The following is a 24,085-nucleotide window of genomic DNA, read 5'->3' on the forward strand; positions in this document are numbered from 1 at the left end:
GCCGATAGAAACACATCGAATAACACATTAAACCTTAACTACTATAGCCGATAGATAGAAACTACTATAGCCGATAGAAACACATCGAATAACACATTCAACCTTAACTACTATAGCCGATAGAAACACATCGAATAACACATTCAACCTTAATTACTATAGCCGATAGAAACACATCGAATAACACATTAAACCTTAACTACTATAGCCGATAGAAACACATCGAATAACACATTCAACCTTAATTACATAGCCGATAGAAACACATCGATTAACACATTCAACCTTAATTACTATAGCCGATAGAAACACATCGAATAACACATTAAACCTTAACTACTATAGCCGATAGAAACACATCGAATAACACATTAAACCTTAACTACTATAGCCGATAGAAACACATCGAATAACACATTCAACCTTAATTACTATAGCCGATAGAAACACATCGAATAACACATTAAACCTTAACTACTATAGCCGATAGAAACACATCGAATAACACATTAAACCTTAACTACTATAGCCGATAGAAACACATCGAATAACACATTCAACCTTAATTACATTAGAAACACATCGAATAACACATTCAACCTTAATTACTATAGCCGATAGAAACACATCGAATAACACATTAAACCTTAACTACTATAGCCGATAGAAACACATCGAATAACACATTAAACCTTAATTACTATAGCCGATAGAAACACATCGAATAACACATTCAACCTTAACTACTATAGCCGATAGAAACACACGAATAACACATTCAACCTTAATTACTATAGCCGATAGAAACACATCGAATAACACATTCAACCTTAACTACTATAGCCGATAGAAACACATCGAATAACACATTAAACCTTAACTACTATAGCCGATAGAAACACATCGAATAACACATTAAACCTTAACTACTATAGCCGATAGAAACACATCGAATAACACATTAAACCTTAACTACTATAGCCGATAGAAACACATCGAATAACACATTCAACCTTAATTACTATAGCCGATAGAAACACATCGAATAACACATTCAACCTTAACTACTATAGCCGATAGAAACACATCGAATAACACATTCAACCTTAATTACTATAGCCGATAGAAACACATCGAATAACACATTAAACCTTAACTACTATAGCCGATAGAAACACATCGAATAACACATTAAACCTTAATTACTATAGCCGATAGAAACACATCGATTAAAACATTCAACCTTAACTACTATAGCCGATAGAAACACATCGAATAACACATTCAACCTTAATTACTATAGCCGATAGAAACACATCGAATAACACATTCAACCTTAACTACTATAGCCGATAGAAACACATCGAATAACACATTCAACCTTAACTACTATAGCCGATAGAAACACATCGAATAACACATTAAACCTTAACTACTATAGCCGATAGAAACACATCGAATAACACATTCAACCTTAATTACTATAGCCGATAGAAACACATCGAATAACACATTAAACCTTAACTACTATAGCCGATAGAAACACATCGAATAACACATTAAACCTTAACTACTATAGCCGATAGAAACACATCGAATAACACATTAAACCTTAACTACTATAGCCGATAGAAACACATCGAATAACACATTAAACCTTAACTACTATAGCCGATAGAAACACATCGAATAACACATTCAACCTTAATTACTATAGCCGATAGAAACACATCGAATAACACATTCAACCTTAATTACTATAGCCGATAGAAACACATCGAATAACACATTCAACCTTAATTACTATAGCTGATAGAAACACATCGATTAACACATTCAACCTTAATTACTATAGCCGATAGAAACACATCGAATAACACATTCAACCTTAATTACTATAGCCGATAGAAACACATCGAATAACACATTCAACCTTAACTACTATAGCCGATAGAAACACATCGAATAACACATTCAACCTTAACTACTATAGTCGATAGAAACACATCGAATAACACATTCAACCTTAATTACTATAGCCGATAGAAACACATTGATTAACACATTCAACCTTAATTACTATAGCCGATAGAAACACATCGAATAACACATTCAACCTTAATTACTATAGCCGATAGAAACACATCGATTAACACATTCAACCTTAATTACTATAGCCGATAGAAACACATCGATTAACACATTCAACCTTAATTACTATAGCCGATAGAAACACATCGAATAACACATTCAACCTTAATTACTATAGCCGATAGAAACACATCGATTAACACATTCAACCTTAATTACTATAGCCGATAGAAACACATCGATTAACACATTCAACCTTAATTACTATAGCCGATAGAAACACATCGAATAACACATTCAACCTTAATTACTATAGCCGATAGAAACACATCGAATAACACATTCAACCTTAACTACTATAGCCGATAGAAACACATCGAATAACACATTCAACCTTAATTACTATAGCCGATAGAAACACATCGAATAACACATTCAACCTTAACTACTATAGCCGATAGAAACACATCGATTAACACATTCAACCTTAATTACTATAGCCGATAGAAACACATCGAATAACACATTCAACCTTAATTACTATAGCCGATAGAAACACATCGAATAACACATTAAACCTTAATTACTATAGCCGATAGAAACACATCGAATAACACATTCAACCTTAACTACTATAGCCGATAGAAACACATCGATTAACACATTAAACCTTAACTACTTTAGCCGATAGAAACACATCGAATAACACATTCAACCTTAATTACTATAGCCGATAGAAACACATCGATTAAAACATTCAACCTTAATTACTATAGCCGATAGAAACACATCGAATAACACATTCAACCTTAATTACTATAGCCGATAGAAACACATCGATTAACACATTCAACCTTAATTACTATAGCCGATAGAAACACATCGATTAACACATTCAACCTTAATTACTATAGCCGATAGAAACACATCGAATAACACATTCAACCTTAATTACTATAGCCGATAGAAACACATCGAATAACACATTCAACCTTAACTACTATAGCCGATAGAAACACATCGAATAACACATTCAACCTTAACTACTATAGCCGATAGAAACACATCGAATAACACATTAAACCTTAACTACTATAGCCGATAGAAACACATCGAATAACACATTCAACCTTAACTACTATAGCCGATAGAAACACATCGAATAACACATTCAACCTTAATTACTATAGCTGACAGAAACACATCGAATAACACATTAAACCTTAACTACTATAGCCGATAGAAACACATCGAATAACACATTAAACCTTAACTACTATAGCCGATAGAAACACATCGAATAACACATTCAACCTTAATTACTATAGCCGATAGAAACACATCGAATAACACATTAAACCTTAACTACTATAGCCGATAGAAACACATCGAATAACACATTAAACCTTAACTACTATAGCCGATAGAAACACATCGAATAACATATTCAACCTTAATTACTATAGCCGATAGAAACACATCGAATAACACATTCAACCTTAACTACTATAGCCGATAGAAACACATCGAATAACACATTAAACCTTAATTACTATAGCCGATAGAAACACATCGAATAACACATTCAACCTTAACTACTATAGCCGATAGAAACACATCGATTAACACATTCAACCTTAACTACTATAGCCGATAGAAACACATCGAATAACACATTAAACCTTAACTACTATAGCCGATAGAAACACATCGAATAACACATTCAACCTTAATTACTATAGCCGATAGAAACACATCGAATAACACATTAAACCTTAACTACTATAGCCGATAGAAACACATCGAATAACACATTAAACCTTAACTACTATAGCCGATAGAAACACATCGAATAACACATTAAACCTTAACTACTATAGCCGATAGAAACACATCGAATAACACATTCAACCTTAATTACTATAGCCGATAGAAACACATCGATTAACACATTAAACCTTAATTACTATAGCCGATAGAAACACATCGATTAAAACATTCAACCTTAACTACTATAGCCGATAGAAACACATCGAATAACACATTCAACCTTAATTACTATAGCCGATAGAAACACATCGATTAACACATTCAACCTTAATTACTATAGCCGATAGAAACACATCGAATAACACATTCAACCTTAATTACTATAGCCGATAGAAACACATCGAATAACACATTCAACCTTAATTACTATAGCCGATAGAAACACATCGATTAACACATTCAACCTTAATTACTATAGCCGATAGAAACACATCGAATAACACATTCAACCTTAATTACTATAGCCGATAGAAACACATCGAATAACACATTCAACCTTAACTACTATAGCCGATAGAAACACATCGAATAACACATTCAACCTTAATTACTATAGCCGATAGAAACACATCGAATAACACATTCAACCTTAATTACTATACGATAGAAACACATCGAATAACACATTAAACCTTAACTACTATAGCCGATAGAAACACATCGAATAACACATTCAACCTTAACTACTATAGCCGATAGAAACACATCGAATAACACATTAAACCTTAATTACTATAGCCGATAGAAACACATCGAATAACACATTAAACCTTAATTACTATAGCTGATAGAAACACATCGATTAACACATTCAACCTTAATTACTATAGCCGATAGAAACACATCGAATAACACATTCAACCTTAATTACTATAGCCAATAGAAACACATCGAATAACACATTAAACCTTAATTACTATAGCCGATAGAAACACATCGAATAACACATTCAACCTTAATTACTATAGCCGATAGAAACACATCGATTAACACATTCAACCTTAATTACTATAGCCTGATAGAAACACATCGATTAACACATTCAACCTTAATTACTATAGCCGATAGTAACACATCGAATAACACATTCAACCTTAATTACTATAGCCGATAGAAACACATCGAATAACACATTAAACCTTAACTACTATAGCCGATAGAAACACATCGAATAACACATTCAACCTTAACTACTATAGCCGATAGAAACACATCGAATAACACATTAAACCTTAATTACTATAGCCGATAGAAACACATCGAATAACACATTCAACCTTAACTACTATAGCCGATAGAAACACATCGAATAACACATTAAACCTTAACTACTATAGCCGATAGAAACACATCGAATAACACATTAAACCTTAACTACTATAGCCGATAGAAACACATCGAATAACACATTAAACCTTAACTACTATAGCCGATAGAAACACATCGAATAACACATTCAACCTTAATTACTATAGCCGATAGAAACACATCGAATAACACATTCAACCTTAACTACTATAGCCGATAGAAACACATCGAATAACACATTCAACCTTAATTACTATAGCCGATAGAAACACATCGATTAACACATTCAACCTTAATTACTATAGCCGATAGAAACACATCGAATAACACATTCAACCTTAATTACTATAGCCGATAGAAACACATCGAATAACACATTCAACCTTAATTACTATAGCCGATAGAAACACATCGATAACACATTCAACCTTAATTACTATAGCCGATAGAAACACATCGAATAACACATTCAACCTTAATTACTATCAAGAAACACATCGAATAACACATTCAACTTAATTACTATAGCCGATAGAAACACATCGATTAACACATTCAACCTTAATTACTATAGCCGATAGAAACACATCGAATAACACATTCAACCTTAATTACTATAGCCGATAGAAACACATCGAATAACACATTCAACCTTAACTACTATAGCCGATAGAAACACATCGAATAACACATTCAACCTTAATTACTATAGCCGATAGAAACACATATAACACATTCAACCTTAACTACTATAGCCGATAGAAACACATCGAATAACACATTAAACCTTAACTACTATAGCCGATAGAAACACATCGAATAACACATTCAACCTTAACTACTATAGCCGATAGAAACACATCGAATAACACATTAAACCTTAATTACTATAGCCGATAGAAACACATCGAATAACACATTAAACCTTAATTACTATAGCCGATAGAAACACATCGAATAACACATTCAACCTTAATTACTATAGCCGATAGAAACACATCGAATAACACATTCAACCTTAATTACTATAGCCGATAGAAACACATCGAATAACACATTAAACCTTAATTACTATAGCCGATAGAAACACATCGAATAACACATTCAACCTTAATTACTATAGCCGATAGAAACACATCGATTAACACATTAAACCTTAATTACTATAGCTGATAGAAACACATTGATTAACACATTCAACCTTAATTACTATAGCCGATAGAAACACATCGAATAACACATTCAACTTAATTACTATAGCCGATAGAAACACATCGAATAACACATTCAACCTTAATTACTATAGCCGATAGAAACACATCGAATAACACATTCAACCTTAACTACTATAGCCGATAGAAACACATCGAATAACACATTCAACCTTAATTACTATAGCCGATAGAAACACATCGAATAACACATTCAACCTTAACTACTATAGCCGATAGAAACACATCGAATAACACATTAAACAATTACTATAGCCGATAGAAACACATCGAATAACACATTAAACCTTAACTACTATAGCCGATAGAAACACATCGAATAACACATTAAACCTTAACTACTATAGCCGATAGAAACACATCGAATAACACATTAAACCTTAATTACTATAGCCGATAGAAACACATCGAATAACACATTCAACCTTAACTACTATAGCCGATAGAAACACACGAATAACACATTCAACCTTAATTACTATAGCCGATAGAAACACATCGAATAACACATTAAACCTTAACTACTATAGCCGATAGAAACACATCGAATAACACATTAAACCTTAATTACTATAGCCGATAGAAACACATCGATTAAAACATTCAACCTTAACTACTATAGCCGATAGAAACACATCGAATAACACATTCAACCTTAATTACTATAGCCGATAGAAACACATCGAATAACACATTCAACCTTAACTACTATAGCCGATAGAAACACATCGATTAACACATTCAACCTTAACTACTATAGCCGATAGAAACACATCGAATAACACATTAAACCTTAACTACTATAGCCGATAGAAACACATCGAATAACACATTCAACCTTAATTACTATAGCCGATAGAAACACATCGAATAACACATTAAACCTTAACTACTATAGCCGATAGAAACACATCGAATAACACATTAAACCTTAACTACTATAGCCGATAGAAACACATCGAATAACACATTAAACCTTAACTACTATAGCCGATAGAAACACATCGAATAACACATTAAACCTTAACTACTATAGCCGATAGAAACACATCGAATAACACATTAAACCTTAACTACTATAGCCGATAGAAACACATCGAATAACACATTCAACCTTAATTACTATAGCCGATAGAAACACATCGAATAACACATTCAACCTTAATTACTATAGCCGATAGAAACACATCGAATAACACATTCAACCTTAATTACTATAGCTGATAGAAACACATCGATTAACACATTCAACCTTAATTACTATAGCCGATAGAAACACATCGAATAACACATTCAACCTTAATTACTATAGCCGATAGAAACACATCGAATAACACATTCAACCTTAACTACTATAGCCGATAGAAACACATCGAATAACACATTCAACCTTAACTACTATAGTCGATAGAAACACATCGAATAACACATTCAACCTTAATTACTATAGCCGATAGAAACACATTGATTAACACATTCAACCTTAATTACTATAGCCGATAGAAACACATCGAATAACACATTCAACCTTAATTACTATAGCCGATAGAAACACATCGATTAACACATTCAACCTTAATTACTATAGCCGATAGAAACACATCGATTAACACATTCAACCTTAATTACTATAGCCGATAGAAACACATCGAATAACACATTCAACCTTAATTACTATAGCCGATAGAAACACATCGAATAACACATTCAACCTTAATTACTATAGCCGATAGAAACACATTGATTAACACATTCAACCTTAATTACTATAGCCGATAGAAACACATCGATTAACACATTCAACCTTAATTACTATAGCCGATAGAAACACATCGAATAACACATTCAACCTTAACTACTATAGCCGATAGAAACACATCGAATAACACATTCAACCTTAACTACTATAGCCGATAGAAACACATCGAATAACACATTAAACCTTAATTACTATAGCCGATAGAAACACATCGAATAACACATTCAACCTTAATTACTATAGCCGATAGAAACACATCGAATAACACATTCAACCTTAATTACTATAGCCGATAGAAACACATCGAATAACACATTCAACCTTAATTACTATAGCCGATAGAAACACATCGATTAACACATTCAACCTTAATTACTATAGCCGATAGAAACACATCGAATAACACATTCAACCTTAATTACTATAGCCGATAGAAACACATCGAATAACACATTCAACCTTAACTACTATAGCCGATAGAAACACATCGATTAACACATTCAACCTTAATTACTATAGCCGATAGAAACACATCGATTAACACATTCAACCTTAATTACTATAGCCGATAGAAACACATCGAATAACACATTAAACCTTAACTACTATAGCCGATAGAAACACATCGAATAACACATTCAACCTTAACTACTATAGCCGATAGAAACACATCGAATAACACATTAAACCTTAATTACTATAGCCGATAGAAACACATCGAATAACACATTAAACCTTAATTACTATAGCCGATAGAAACACATCGATTAACACATTAAACCTTAATTACTATAGCTGATAGAAACACATCGATTAACACATTCAACCTTAATTACTATAGCCGATAGAAACACATCGAATAACACATTCAACCTTAATTACTATAGCCGATAGAAACACATCGAATAACACATTAAACCTTAATTACTATAGCCGATAGAAACACATCGAATAACACATTAAACCTTAACTACTATAGCCGATAGAAACACATCGAATAACACATTCAACCTTAACTACTATAGCCGATAGAAACACATCGAATAACACATTAAACCTTAATTACTATAGCCGATAGAAACACATCGAATAACACATTCAACCTTAACTACTATAGCCGATAGAAACACATCGAATAACACATTAAACCTTAATTACTATAGCCGATAGAAACACATCGATTAACACATTAAACCTTAATTACTATAGCTGATAGAAACACATCGATTAACACATTCAACCTTAATTACTATAGCCGATAGAAACACATCGAATAACACATTCAACCTTAATTACTATAGCCGATAGAAACACATCGAATAACACATTAAACCTTAATTACTATAGCCGATAGAAACACATCGAATAACACATTCAACCTTAATTACTATAGCCGATAGAAACACATCGATTAACACATTAAACCTTAATTACTATAGCTGATAGAAACACATCGATTAACACATTCAACCTTAATTACTATAGCCGATAGAAACACATCGAATAACACATTCAACCTTAATTACTATAGCCGATAGAAACACATCGATTAACACATTCAACCTTAATTACTATAGCCGATAGAAACACATCGAATAACACATTCAACCTTAATTACTATAGCCGATAGAAACACATCGAATAACACATTAAACCTTAACTACTATAGCCGATAGAAACACATCGAATAACACATTCAACCTTAACTACTATAGCCGATAGAAACACATCGAATAACACATTAAACCTTAATTACTATAGCCGATAGAAACACATTGAATAACACTTAACTACTATAGCCGATAGAAACACATCGAATAACACATTAAACCTTAACTACTATAGCCGATAGAAACACATCGATTAACACATTCAACCTTAATTACTATAGCCGATAGAAACACATCGAATAACACATTCAACCTTAATTACTATAGCCGATAGAAACACATCGAATAACACATTCAACCTTAATTACTATAGCCGATAGAAACACATCGAATAACACATTCAACCTTAATTACTATAGCCGATAGAAACACATCGATTAACACATTCAACCTTAATTACTATAGCCGATAGAAACACATCGAATAACACATTCAACCTTAATTACTATAGCCGATAGAAACACATCGAATAACACATTCAACCTTAACTACTATAGCCGATAGAAACACATCGATTAACACATTCAACCTTAATTACTATAGCCGATAGAAACACATCGATTAACACATTCAACCTTAATTACTATAGCCGATAGAAACACATCGAATAACACATTAAACCTTAACTACTATAGCCGATAGAAACACATCGAATAACACATTCAACCTTAACTACTATAGCCGATAGAAACACATTGAATAACACATTAAACCTTAATTACTATAGCCGATAGAAACACATCGAATAACACATTCAACCTTAACTACTATAGCCGATAGAAACACATCGAATAACACATTAAACCTTAATTACTATAGCCGATAGAAACACATCGATTAACACATTCAACCTTAATTACTATAGCCGATAGAAACACATCGAATAACACATTCAACCTTAATTACTATAGCCGATAGAAACACATCGATTAACACATTCAACCTTAATTACTATAGCCGATAGAAACACATCGATTAACACATTCAACCTTAATTACTATAGCCGATAGAAACACATCGAATAACACATTCAACCTTAATTACTATAGCCGATAGAAACACATCGAATAACACATTCAACCTTAATTACTATAGCCGATAGAAACACATCGATTAACACATTCAACCTTAATTACTATAGCCGATAGAAACACATCGAATAACACATTCAACCTTAATTACTATAGCCGATAGAAACACATCGAATAACACATTCAACCTTAACTACTATAGCCGATAGAAACACATCGATTAACACATTCAACCTTAATTACTATAGCCGATAGAAACACATCGATTAACACATTCAACCTTAATTACTATAGCCGATAGAAACACATCGAATAACACATTAAACCTTAACTACTATAGCCGATAGAAACACATCGAATAACACATTCAACCTTAACTACTATAGCCGATAGAAACACATCGAATAACACATTAAACCTTAATTACTATACCCGATAGAAACACATCGAATAACACATTCAACCTTAACTACTATAGCCGATAGAAACACATCGAATAACACATTAAAACTTAATTACTATAGCCGATAGAAACACATCGATTAACACATTAAACCTTAATTACTATAGCTGATAGAAACACATCGATTAACACATTCAACCTTAATTACTATAGCCGATAGAAACACATCGAATAACACATTCAACCTTAATTACTATAGCCGATAGAAACACATCGAATAACACATTAAACCTTAATTACTATAGCCGATAGAAACACATCGAATAACACATTAAACCTTAACTACTATAGCCGATAGAAACACATCGAATAACACATTCAACCTTAACTACTATAGCCGATAGAAACACATCGAATAACACATTAAACCTTAATTACTATAGCCGATAGAAACACATCGAATAACACATTCAACCTTAACTACTATAGCCGATGGAAACACATCGAATAACACATTAAACCTTAATTACTATAGCCGATAGAAACACATCGATTAACACATTAAACCTTAATTACTATAGCTGATAGAAACACATCGATTAACACATTCAACCTTAATTACTATAGCCGATAGAAACACATCGAATAACACATTCAACCTTAATTACTATAGCCGATAGAAACACATCGAATAACACATTAAACCTTAATTACTATAGCCGATAGAAACACATCGAATAACACATTCAACCTTAATTACTATAGCCGATAGAAACACATCGATTAACACATTAAACCTTAATTACTATAGCTGATAGAAACACATCGATTAACACATTCAACCTTAATTACTATAGCCGATAGAAACACATCGAATAACACATTCAACCTTAATTACTATAGCCGATAGAAACACATCGATTAACACATTCAACCTTAATTACTATAGCCGATAGAAACACATCGAATAACACATTCAACCTTAATTACTATAGCCGATAGAAACACATCGAATAACACATTAAACCTTAACTACTATAGCCGATAGAAACACATCGAATAACACATTCAACCTTAACTACTATAGCCGATAGAAACACATCGAATAACACATTAAACCTTAATTACTATAGCCGATAGAAACACATTGAATAACACATTCAACCTTAACTACTATAGCCGATAGAAACACATCGAATAACACATTAAACCTTAACTACTATAGCCGACAGAAACACATCGAATAACACATTAAACCTTAACTACTATAGCCGATAGAAACACATCGAATAACACATTAAACCTTAACTTCTATAGCCGATAGAAACACATCGAATAACACATTCAACCTTAATTACTATAGCCGATAGAAACACATCGAATAACACATTCAACCTTAACTACTATAGCCGATAGAAACACATCGAATAACACATTCAACCTTAATTACTATAGCCGATAGAAACACATCGAATAACACATTAAACCTTAACTACTATAGCCGATAGAAACACATTGAATAACACATTAAACCTTAACTACTATAGCCGATAGAAACACATCGAATAACACATTCAACCTTAATTACTATAGCCGATAGAAACACATCGAATAACACATTAAACCTTAACTACTATAGCCAATAGAAACACATCGAATAACACATTAAACCTTAACTACTATAGCCGATAGAAACACATCGAATAACACATTCAACCTTAATTACTATAGCCGATAGAAACACATCGAATAACACATTAAACCTTAACTACTATAGCCGATAGAAACACATCGAATAACACATTAAACCTTAATTACTATAGCCGATAGAAACACATCGAATAACACATTCAACCTTAACTACTATAGCCGATAGAAACACATCGATTAACACATTCAACCTTAACTACTATAGCCGATAGAAACACATCGAATAACACATTAAACCTTAACTACTATAGCCGATAGAAACACATCGAATAACACATTCAACCTTAATTACTATAGCCGATAGAAACACATCGAATAACACATTAAACCTTAACTACTATAGCCGATAGAAACACATCGAATAACACATTAAACCTTAACTACTATAGCCGATAGAAACACATCGAATAACACATTAAACCTTAACTACTATAGCCGATAGAAACACATCGAATAACACATTAAACCTTAACTACTATAGCCGATAGAAACACATCGAATAACACATTAAACTTTAACTACTATAGCCGATAGAAACACATCGAATAACACATTCAACCTTAACTACTATAGCCGATAGAAACACATCGAATAACACATTCAACCTTAATTACTATAGCCGATAGAAACACATCGATTAACACATTCAACCTTAATTACTATAGCCGATAGAAACACATCGAATAACACATTCAACCTTAATTACTATAGCCGATAGAAACACATCGATTAACACATTCAACCTTAATTACTATAGCCGATAGAAACACATCGATTAACACATTCAACCTTAATTACTATAGCCGATAGAAACACATCGAATAACACATTCAACCTTAACTACTATAGCCGATAGAAACACATCGAATAACACATTAAAACTTAATTACTATTAGAAACACATCTTAACACATTCAACCTTAACTACTATAGCCGATAGAAACACATCGAATAACACATTCAACCTTAATTACTATAGCCGATAGAAACACATCGATTAACACATTAAACCTTAACTACTATAGCCGATAGAAACACATCGAATAACACATTAAACCTTAATTACTATAGCCGATAGAAACACATCGAATAACACATTCAACCTTAACTACTATAGCCGATAGAAACACATCGATTAACACATTAAACCTTAACTACTATAGCCGATAGAAACACATCGAATAACACATTAAACCTTAATTACTATAGCCGATAGAAACACATCGATTAACACATTAAACCTTAATTACTATAGCCGATAGAAACACATCGAATAACACATTCAACCTTAACTACTATAGCCGATAGAAACACATCGAATAACACATTCAACCTTAATTACTATAGCCGATAGAAACACATCGATTAACACATTAAACCTTAACTACTATAGCCGATAGAAACACATCGAATAACACATTAAACCTTAATTACTATAGCCGATAGAAACACATCGAATAACACATTCAACCTTAACTACTATAGCCGATAGAAACACATCGAATAACACATTCAACCTTAATTACTATAGCCGATAGAAACACATCGAATAACACATTAAACCTTAACTACTATAGCCGATAGAAACACATCGATTAACACATTCAACCTTAATTACTATAGCCGATAGAAACACATCGAATAACACATTCAACCTTAATTACTATAGCCGATAGAAACACATCGAATAACACATTCAACCTTAACTACTATAGCCGATAGAAACACATCGAATAACACATTCAACCTTAATTACTATAGCCGATAGAAACACATCGATTAACACATTCAACCTTAATTACTATAGCCGATAGAAACACATCGAATAACACATTCAACCTTAATTACTATAGCCGATAGAAACACATCGAATAACACATTCAACCTTAACTACTATAGCCGATAGAAACACATCGAATAACACATTCAACCTTAACTACTATAGCCGATAGAAACACATCGATTAACACATTAAACCTTAATTACTATAGCCGATAGAAACACATCGAATAACACATTCAACCTTAATTACTATAGCCGATAGAAACACATCGAATAACACATTCAACCTTAATTACTATAGCCGATAGAAACACATCGATTAACACATTCAACCTTAATTACTATAGCCGATAGAAACACATCGAATAACACATTCAACCTTAACTACTATAGCCGATAGAAACACATCGAATAACACATTCAACCTTAATTACTATAGCCGATAGAAACACATCGAATAACACATTCAACCTTAATTACTATAGCCGATAGAAACACATCGATTAACACATTCAACCTTAATTACTATAGCCGATAGAAACACATCGAATAACACATTCAACCTTAATTACTATAGCCGATAGAAACACATCGAATAACACATTCAACCTTAACTACTATAGCCGATAGAAACACATCGAATAACACATTCAACCTTAACTACTATAGCCGATAGAAACACATCGAATAACACATTCAACCTTAATTACTATAGCCGATAGAAACACATCGATTAACACATTCAACCTTAATTACTATAGCCGATAGAAACACATCGAATAACACATTCAACCTTAACTACTATAGCCGATAGAAACACATCGAATAACACATTCAACCTTAATTACTATAGCCGATAGAAACACATCGAATAACACATTCAACCTTAATTACTATAGCCGATAGAAACACATCGATTAACACATTAAACCTTAACTACTACAGCCGATAGAAACACATTGAATAACACATTAAACCTTAATTACTATAGCCGATAGAAACACATCGAATAACACATTAAACCTTAACTACTACAGCCGATAGAAACACATCGATTAACACATTCAAAAATGGCAACATAAGAGAGTAAAAAAATGTAAGGTTTTGAAGCTCGGGAAATATATACTGTATGCATTTTTTTGTATTGGTTACCTTCAGATGTGACCCATGACACTTGTGTGGGTCGTAGAGCAAAACTGAGAACAGTGAGATTTTAGGCTAAACCGTACATACATTTTCGTGAGAAGACCAATTTTTTGGATGTTTCCTGGTCTGATAAACAGCATTGTAGCTCTGCCACTTTTCACAGCAGATGTGGAACGGCGACATAATGTAGGCAGATGTGGAAGGGTGACATACCGTAGGCAGATGTGGAAGGGTGACATACTGTAGGCAGATGTGGAAGGGTGACATACTGTAGGCAGATGTGGAAGGGTGACATACTGTAGGCAGATGTGGAAGGGTGACATACTGTATGCAGATGTGGAAGGGTGACATACTGTAGGCAGATGTGGAAGGGTGACATACTGTAGGCAGATGTGGAAGGGTGACATACTGTAGGCAGATGTGGAAGGGTGACATACTGTAGGCAGATGTGGAAGGGTGACATACTGTAGGCAGATGTGGAAGGGCGACATACTGTAGGCAGATGTGGAAGGGTGACATACTGTAGGCAGATGTGGAAGGGTGACATACCGTAGGCAGATGTGGAAGGGCGACATACTGTACGGCAGATATGGAAGGGCGAAATACTGTAGGCAGATGTGGAAGGGTGACATACTGTAGGCAGATGTGGAAGGGTGACATACTGTATGCAGATGTGGAAGGGTGACATACTGTAGGCAGATGTGGAAGGGTGACATACTGTAGGCAGATGTGGAAGGGTGACATACTGTAGGCAGATGTGGAAGGGTGACATACTGTAGGCAGATGTGGAAGGGTGACATACTGTACGGCAGATGTGGAAGGGTGACATACTGTAGGCAGATGTGGAAGGGTGACATACTGTAGGCAGATGTGGAAGGGTGACATACTGTAGGCAGATGTGGAAGGGCGAAATACTGTACGGCAGATGTGGAAGGGCGAAATACTGTAGGCAGATGTGGAAGGGCGACATACTGTACGGCAGATGTGGAAGGGTGACATACTGTAGGCAGATGTGGAAGGGCGAAATACTGTACGGCAGATGTGGAAGGGCGAAATACTGTAGGCAGATGTGGAAGGGCGAAATACTGTACGGCAGATGTGGAAGGGCGAAATACTGTAGGCAGATGTGGAAGGGTGACATACTGTAGGCAGATGTGGAAGGGCGACATACTGTAGGCAGATGTGGAAGGGCGACATACTGTAGGCAGATGTGGAAGGGTGACATACTGTAGGCAGATGTGGAAGGGCGAAATACTGTACGGCAGATGTGGAAGGGCGAAATACTGTAGGCAGATGTGGAAGGGTGACATACTGTAGGCAGATGTGGAAGGGCGACATACTGTAGGCAGATGTGGAAGGGTGACATACTGTAGGCAGATGTGGAAGGGTGACATACTGTAGGCAGATGTGGAAGGGCGACATACTGTAGGCAGATTTGGAAGGGCGACATACTGTAGGCAGATGTGGAAGGGTGACATACTGTAGGCAGATGTGGAAGGGCGACATACTGTAGGCAGATGTGGAAGGGTGACATACTGTAGGCAGATGTGGAAGGGTGACATACTGTAGGCAGATGTGGAAGGGCGACATACTGTAGGCAGATGTGGAAGGGTGACATACTGTAGGCAGATGTGGAAGGGCGAAATACTGTACGGCAGATGTGGAAGGGCGAAATACTGTAGGCAGATGTGGAAGGGCGACATACTGTACGCAGATGTGGAAGGGCGAAATACTGTACGGCAGATGTGGAAGGGCGAAATACTGTAGGCAGATGTGGAAGGGTGACATACTGTAGGCAGATGTGGAAGGGCGACATACTGTAGGCAGATGTGGAAGGGTGACATACTGTAGGCAGATGTGGAAGGGCGAAATACTGTACGGCAGATGTGGAAGGGCGAAATACTGTAGGCAGATGTGGAAGGGTGACATACTGTAGGCAGATGTGGAAGGGCGACATACTGTAGGCAGATGTGGAAGGGTGACATACTGTAGGCAGATGTGGAAGGGTGACATACTGTAGGCAGATGTGGAAGGGCGACATACTGTAGGCAGATTTGGAAGGGCGACATACTGTAGGCAGATGTGGAAGGGTGACATACTGTAGGCAGATGTGGAAGGGCGACATACTGTAGGCAGATGTGGAAGGGTGACATACTGTAGGCAGATGTGGAAGGGCGAAATACTGTACGGCAGATGTGGAAGAAATACTGTAGGCAGATGTGGAAGGGCGACATACTGTAGGCAGATGTGGAAGGGCGAAATACTGTACGGCAGATGTGGAAGGGCGAAATACTGTAGGCAGATGTGGAAGGGTGACATACTGTAGGCAGATGTGGAAGGGCGACATACTGTAGGCAGATGTGGAAGGGTGACATACTGTAGGCAGATGTGGAAGGGCGAAATACTGTACGGCAGATGTGGAAGGGCGAAATACTGTAGGCAGATGTGGAAGGGTGACATACTGTAGGCAGATGTGGAAGGGCGACATACTGTAGGCAGATGTGGAAGGGTGACATACTGTAGGCAGATGTGGAAGGGTGACATACTGTAGGCAGATGTGGAAGGGCGACATACTGTAGGCAGATTTGGAAGGGCGACATACTGTAGGCAGATGTGGAAGGGTGACATACTGTAGGCAGATGTGGAAGGGCGACATACTGTAGGCAGATGTGGAAGGGTGACATACTGTAGGCAGATGTGGTGGATTAAGAAATAGCCCATGCAAACAAAACATATCTCTAGCTTAAACTGACAGATTTTGATGGGGATTTTTAATTATGTTCATTAGAATGAAGCATTGTTGCTTCAATAGACTTAAGGAGTTTAATTACACTTTGCATGGTGTATGAATAAACCCAGTCGCTACAAAGACACAGGTGTCTTTCCTAACTCAGTTGCCGGAGAGGAAGAAAACCGCTCAGGAATTTCACCATGAGGCCAATGGTGACTTTAAAACAGATACAGAGTTTTATGGCTGTGATAGGAGAAAACTGAGGATAGATCAACAACATTATAGTGTTGTTGATCTAAATGACAGTGAAAAGAAGGAAACCTATACATATTTTTTTTTCTCCAAAACATGCATCCTGTTTGCAACAAGGCACTAAAGTAAAACTGCAAAAAATGTGGCAAAGAAATGAACTTTATGTCCTGAATACAAAGCTTTATGTTTAGGAAGAATCCAACACAACACATCACTGAGTACCACTCTTCACATTTTTTAAGTATGTTGGTGGCTGCATCATGTTATGCATATGCTTGTCATCGGCAAGGACTAGGGAGTTTGTTGGGATTTTTAAAAAACGTAATAGAGCTAAGCACAGGCAAAATCCTGGAGGAAAACCCTAGGCTTGGTTTTCCTCTGACATACACTGTCAACTATGGGACCTTATATAGACAAGTGTGTGCCTTTCCAAATCATGTCCAATCAATTGAGTTTACCACAGGTGGACTACAGTCTAGTTGTAGAAACATTTCAAGGATGATCAATGGAAACAGGATGCACCTGAGCTCAATGTCAAGACTCACATCGAAGGGTTTGAATGTTCATGTAAATAAGGTATTTCTGTTTCTATTTTGAATACATTTGCAAACATTTCTAAAAAAACATTTTTCGCTTTGTCATTGTAGGGTGTAGATTGATGAGGAAAAAATGTATTTAATCCATTTTAGAATAAGGCTGTAATGTAACAAAATGTGGAAAAAGTCAAGGGGTCTGAATACTTTCCGATTGTATTGCACTTTTCATGTTGCCTACTTTTGGCCAGCTAATAGCCTAACCATCGATCAAGCAACATGGACTAAATGATCAAATCCTCTTGCTACAGGATTATTTTGCTGTGACAATATATGTCAAAATAAGATCCTACATATGTACACAATAAAATGGGAGAAGAAGACCCAGTGGTGAGATGATTGACAGGTCTAAAGGTTATCTGCTACTGATGTTCCATCCTTTACTTTAATGAAGGTTAATCCTGATCGTCAGATACCCACACAGGGAGAGAGAGAGAGTGAAAAAGAGAGGGAAAGACATACAAACACACGTTTCCCCAAGGCACCCCATAATAATTAAGGCAGTAACTAATATCCCTGTGTGCTTGTCTCTGGCAGTAATGCCAGATCTCCATGGCAACGGGAGGGAGAGAGGGGAGTGTGTGTGATTGAAGTGGTGACATGGGAGCACCCTAATTGAGAACAAATCCCAGTTTAGTGTAACAAATGGCAGCCTATTCCCCGTGTAGTTCTGTACAGTGTATACTGTATAGTTCTGTATCGTTTTGTATAGTGTATAGTGAGTCATATGGTCCCTGGTCCAAAGTAGTGCCCTGTATAGGGGATAGGATGCCATTTGCCACGCATGACACTGTTTTTGACTCAGGATACTAGACAGATAATACTACATAATTTAGACTATCATAATAATATTCAGACATATTTTTGGATGCCATTAAAGCACCCAAACATTCTAGCGTAGCTAATATGTTGCCATGTCAACTTTTAACTAGATGTAAAAAATAATGCCATTTTCATTTTGTTGGGGGGGTTGCAAGTGTGGTACCTTCTGTAACAAATTTTCTTGTAAGTTTTGCCGACTTTTTTTGTCCCAAAGATATTCAGCCAGGTACTGTAAGTCATTACATTTTACAACAACCTGACTCAACCTTAACCTGTGTTGGTTATGCTGCCTTACTCTAGTCTGGTCTAATTGAGCAGGTGCGATAGGTTGGGCCTGTTTGGTCAGTGCTGATTGCTTCGGTCTGCCCTACCATTTATATGAATATCATTTTGGCTTGAGAGAGTGTGAGAGAGTGTGAATTTGTACAGGCTCATGTACTGTCAAATAGATTTCCAGGATTTCCAGGTGTTTTCATTCTTCATCAGGGTAGCAATGGAGAGATGGAGGGAGGGAAGTAGGGAGAGGAGGAGAGGGAGAGGGGGATAGCATGAATAACTAAAGCAATAGTGGCTAGCCTGGGGGCGTATCATGCTGGGAACGGACAACACCTCGTCATTTATTTAGGCTCTTCTCAAGGTCAACCTTATGTGGCTCTCCTCTCTTTCTCTCTCTCTCTCTCTTTCTCTCTCTCTAGATATATATATATATATATATCTTCCCTCTCTCTCCTAATTCACTCTTTATACAGTATATCTCTGCTATTATGTAATATTGTACATCAGATGCTGTGATCCTAATTACCTGTCCACAAACACACAACTCATGCAGACATCAAATAATGAAAGTATGTGCATGGTGAGTCACACACACACACATCTCTCTGTGGCTAACACCGGAGACGTCCCATCATCTCATTCACTTGGCTGAGAGAGATGTTGCAGTGACAGCTTTGTAGGAATTCAAGTGTATGTGTCTCTAATAGTGTGTGTGTGTCTAATCGTGTGTGTGTGTTATGAAAGAGTAAGGTCGCATGGTCAGTGGGGGGGCTGGGGCATGTTGACCCAGTGTGTGTGTGTGTGTGTGTGTGTGTGTGTGTGTGTGTGTGTGTGTGTGTGTGTGTGTGTGTGTGTGTGTGTGTGTGTGTGTGTGTGTGTGTGTGTGTGTGTGTGTGTGTGTGTGTGTGTGTGTGTGCGCAGTATGTATGGGTATGTGTCACCACTTCAATATGTAGGTTGCGCGTTTGTCTGTGTGAGGCTGAACCAACCTGATTACAGTGAGGCAGGCCACTTGGACTGGCCAAAGCAGCAGCAGCTAGTCTATCTCTGCTTCACTGAGTGATCAATACACTGGGATACATTGGACAAGTCCCCACTCGAGTCACCACTCCAAAGGCAGTTAGGGCTGCATCTGAAATGGTATCCAATTCCATAGTGCAGTACTTTTGACCAGGGCCGGCAGACATTCATGCATGCACACACACAATCGCAGACACAATCACATTCCCCATTGACCTTCCCAGTCCCGTCTCCCCTTGTAACACAGCTGTCTCGCTCCCGTCACCCATCTAACATGCTAAACCCAGGGTCAGACTGTTCCATTCCCCATCCCATAGGGGCAACCGTATGGCAGCGATGATCCCTCTCGAGATAACAACCCCCCTTCCTTCCCCCAGTTGGCCATGGACCATCAGGGTATGCCAATCTGTCAACATGGATGAAAGTCACTAGAGTCACCTCGGATCAACACAGACTGGAAAGAGGGAGCCCCCTGGCTAACTGTCTGTCCTTAGTCACAGCTGCTGGCTACTCGAAAGGGTGAGAGTGAAACCGAGAGAGAAATAATAATAATAATAATAAGAGAGAGAGAGAGATAATCTGTACTCAAATCCAGAGTTAAGAGGGCATAGTAATATATTCTACAGCATAGCATTCAGTGTACATGCTTTGTTGCTGCGGCTCTTGTTTGGTGAGATCTTTGCTATATGTTGGGCACAAGCACAGCCCCAATGTGACACTGTGTGTGTGTGTGTGTGTGTGTGTGTGTGTGTGTGTGTGTGTGTGTGTGTGTGTGTGTGTGTGTGTGTGTGTGTGTGTGTGTGTGTGTGTGTGTGTGTGTGTGTGTGTGTGTGTGTGTGTGTGTGAGAGAGAGAGGTTGGTGGCATGTTCTAGGGACAAGACTAGAGGGGACACAGTGTGCAATAAGGGGAACGGGTCGGTGATGTGGAATATTTTCAGAAAGTCCCTTCTTACACCCTTTTCACATTACTGAGCAGAGCTGTACTGCACTGGCCTGGGTGTACATCTAACATAGTCACTGTGTGCTGGAAAGAAAGGGCCATGAGAAAAGAAAAAAATGAAATAACCATGCCAGTTCAGCAGTGTACGGTTTGGGTCGGTTCAGGTCTGCACGGTAATGTGAATCATGAAAAGGCTTGTTTCAGGTCGGCATCGACTTGTGAAATGGTATGAAAATGCTGAGTTTGACAAAACAACAGGAACTGAAGGGGTTTTCATAGAGCTTCTCTCTGTGTTTGGTTTGTACCGAAGGTGGAGAGAGAACATTGTTTGTTAACTCCAATGCACCATTATGCTTGACTCTCCTCACAACCTTCCACCCGCTCGCGTCGGCTTATCTGTCTACCTTGAGCCAACAAACAAGACAAAAACAGAGCTGAACGGAGGGAGCGCTGTGTGACGTCGTCGGTCGCTCTCCAAAGCACTGCCAGCTCTTTTCATCTCACCAATAAACATTGAAAGAAAGAAAGAAAGAAAGAAAGAAAGAAAGAAAGAAAGAAAGAAAGAAAGAAAGAAAGAAAGAGATTGACACAGAAGCGCATTGGGTTTTAATGAGCCACTTTGCCTTAAGGTGGATCTGAATATGGGCTGGATGGTGTTGTGAAGTCAGTGTGCTCTTAGAGCTCCCCCCTGTGGTAGGTTGGCAGAATAGCACTCTGTTCCCAAATTACCTGTTGGCACATTGGGGAGGTTGGATGGGGAGTGTGCTCTGGAGCAGGTACTTAGCTCCGTTCATCTTTCCCTCAATCCGTTCATCTTACCCTCAATCCTGACTAGTCTCCCACTCCTTGCCGCTGAAAAACATCCCCACAGCTGGCCTTCTAGGCAGAGATGCAAAGAAAAAGACATATCTCAGACTGGCCAATAAAAAGAAAAGTTTAAGATGGGCAAAAGAACACAGACACTGAACAGAGGAACTCTGCTTACAAGGCCAGCATCCCGGAGTCGCCTCTTCACTGTTGACGTTGAGACTGGTGTTTTGCGGGTACTATTTAATGAATCTGCCAGTTGAGGACATGTGAGATGTCTGTTTCTCAAACTAGACATTCTAATGTACTTGTCCTCTTGCTCAGTTGTGCACCGGGGACTCCCACTCCTCTTTCTATTCTGGTTAGAGCCAGTTTGCTCTGTTCTGTGAAGGGAGTAGTACACAGCGTTGTATGAGATCTTCAGTTTCTTGCCAATTTCTCACATGGAATAGTCTTCATTTCTCAGAACAAGAATAGACTGACGAGTTTCAGAAGAAAGGTCTTTGTTTCTAGCCATTTTGAGCTTGTAATCAAACCCACAAATGCTGATGCTCCAGATACTCTAAAGGTCAGTTTTATTACTTCTTTAATCAGACAACAGTTTTCAGCTGTGCTAACATAATTGCAAAATAGTTTTCTAATGATCAATTATCTTTTTAAATTGATAAACATGGATTAGCT

The 24,085-nt window shown here is 36.8% G+C and overlaps 1 protein-coding gene across 2 annotated transcripts in view; it reads left to right on the forward strand.

Annotated features, from left to right (window-relative positions):
* Nucleotides 1–24,085, forward strand: part of LOC118370570 (glutamate receptor 4-like) — a 217,932-nt gene that overhangs the window by 177,407 nt on the left and 16,440 nt on the right. The gene's annotated exons all lie outside the window — the stretch shown is intronic.

Source organism: Oncorhynchus keta, chromosome 11 (genome assembly GCF_023373465.1).
Source record: "Oncorhynchus keta strain PuntledgeMale-10-30-2019 chromosome 11, Oket_V2, whole genome shotgun sequence".
Taxonomy (NCBI): Eukaryota; Metazoa; Chordata; class Actinopteri; order Salmoniformes; family Salmonidae; genus Oncorhynchus; species Oncorhynchus keta.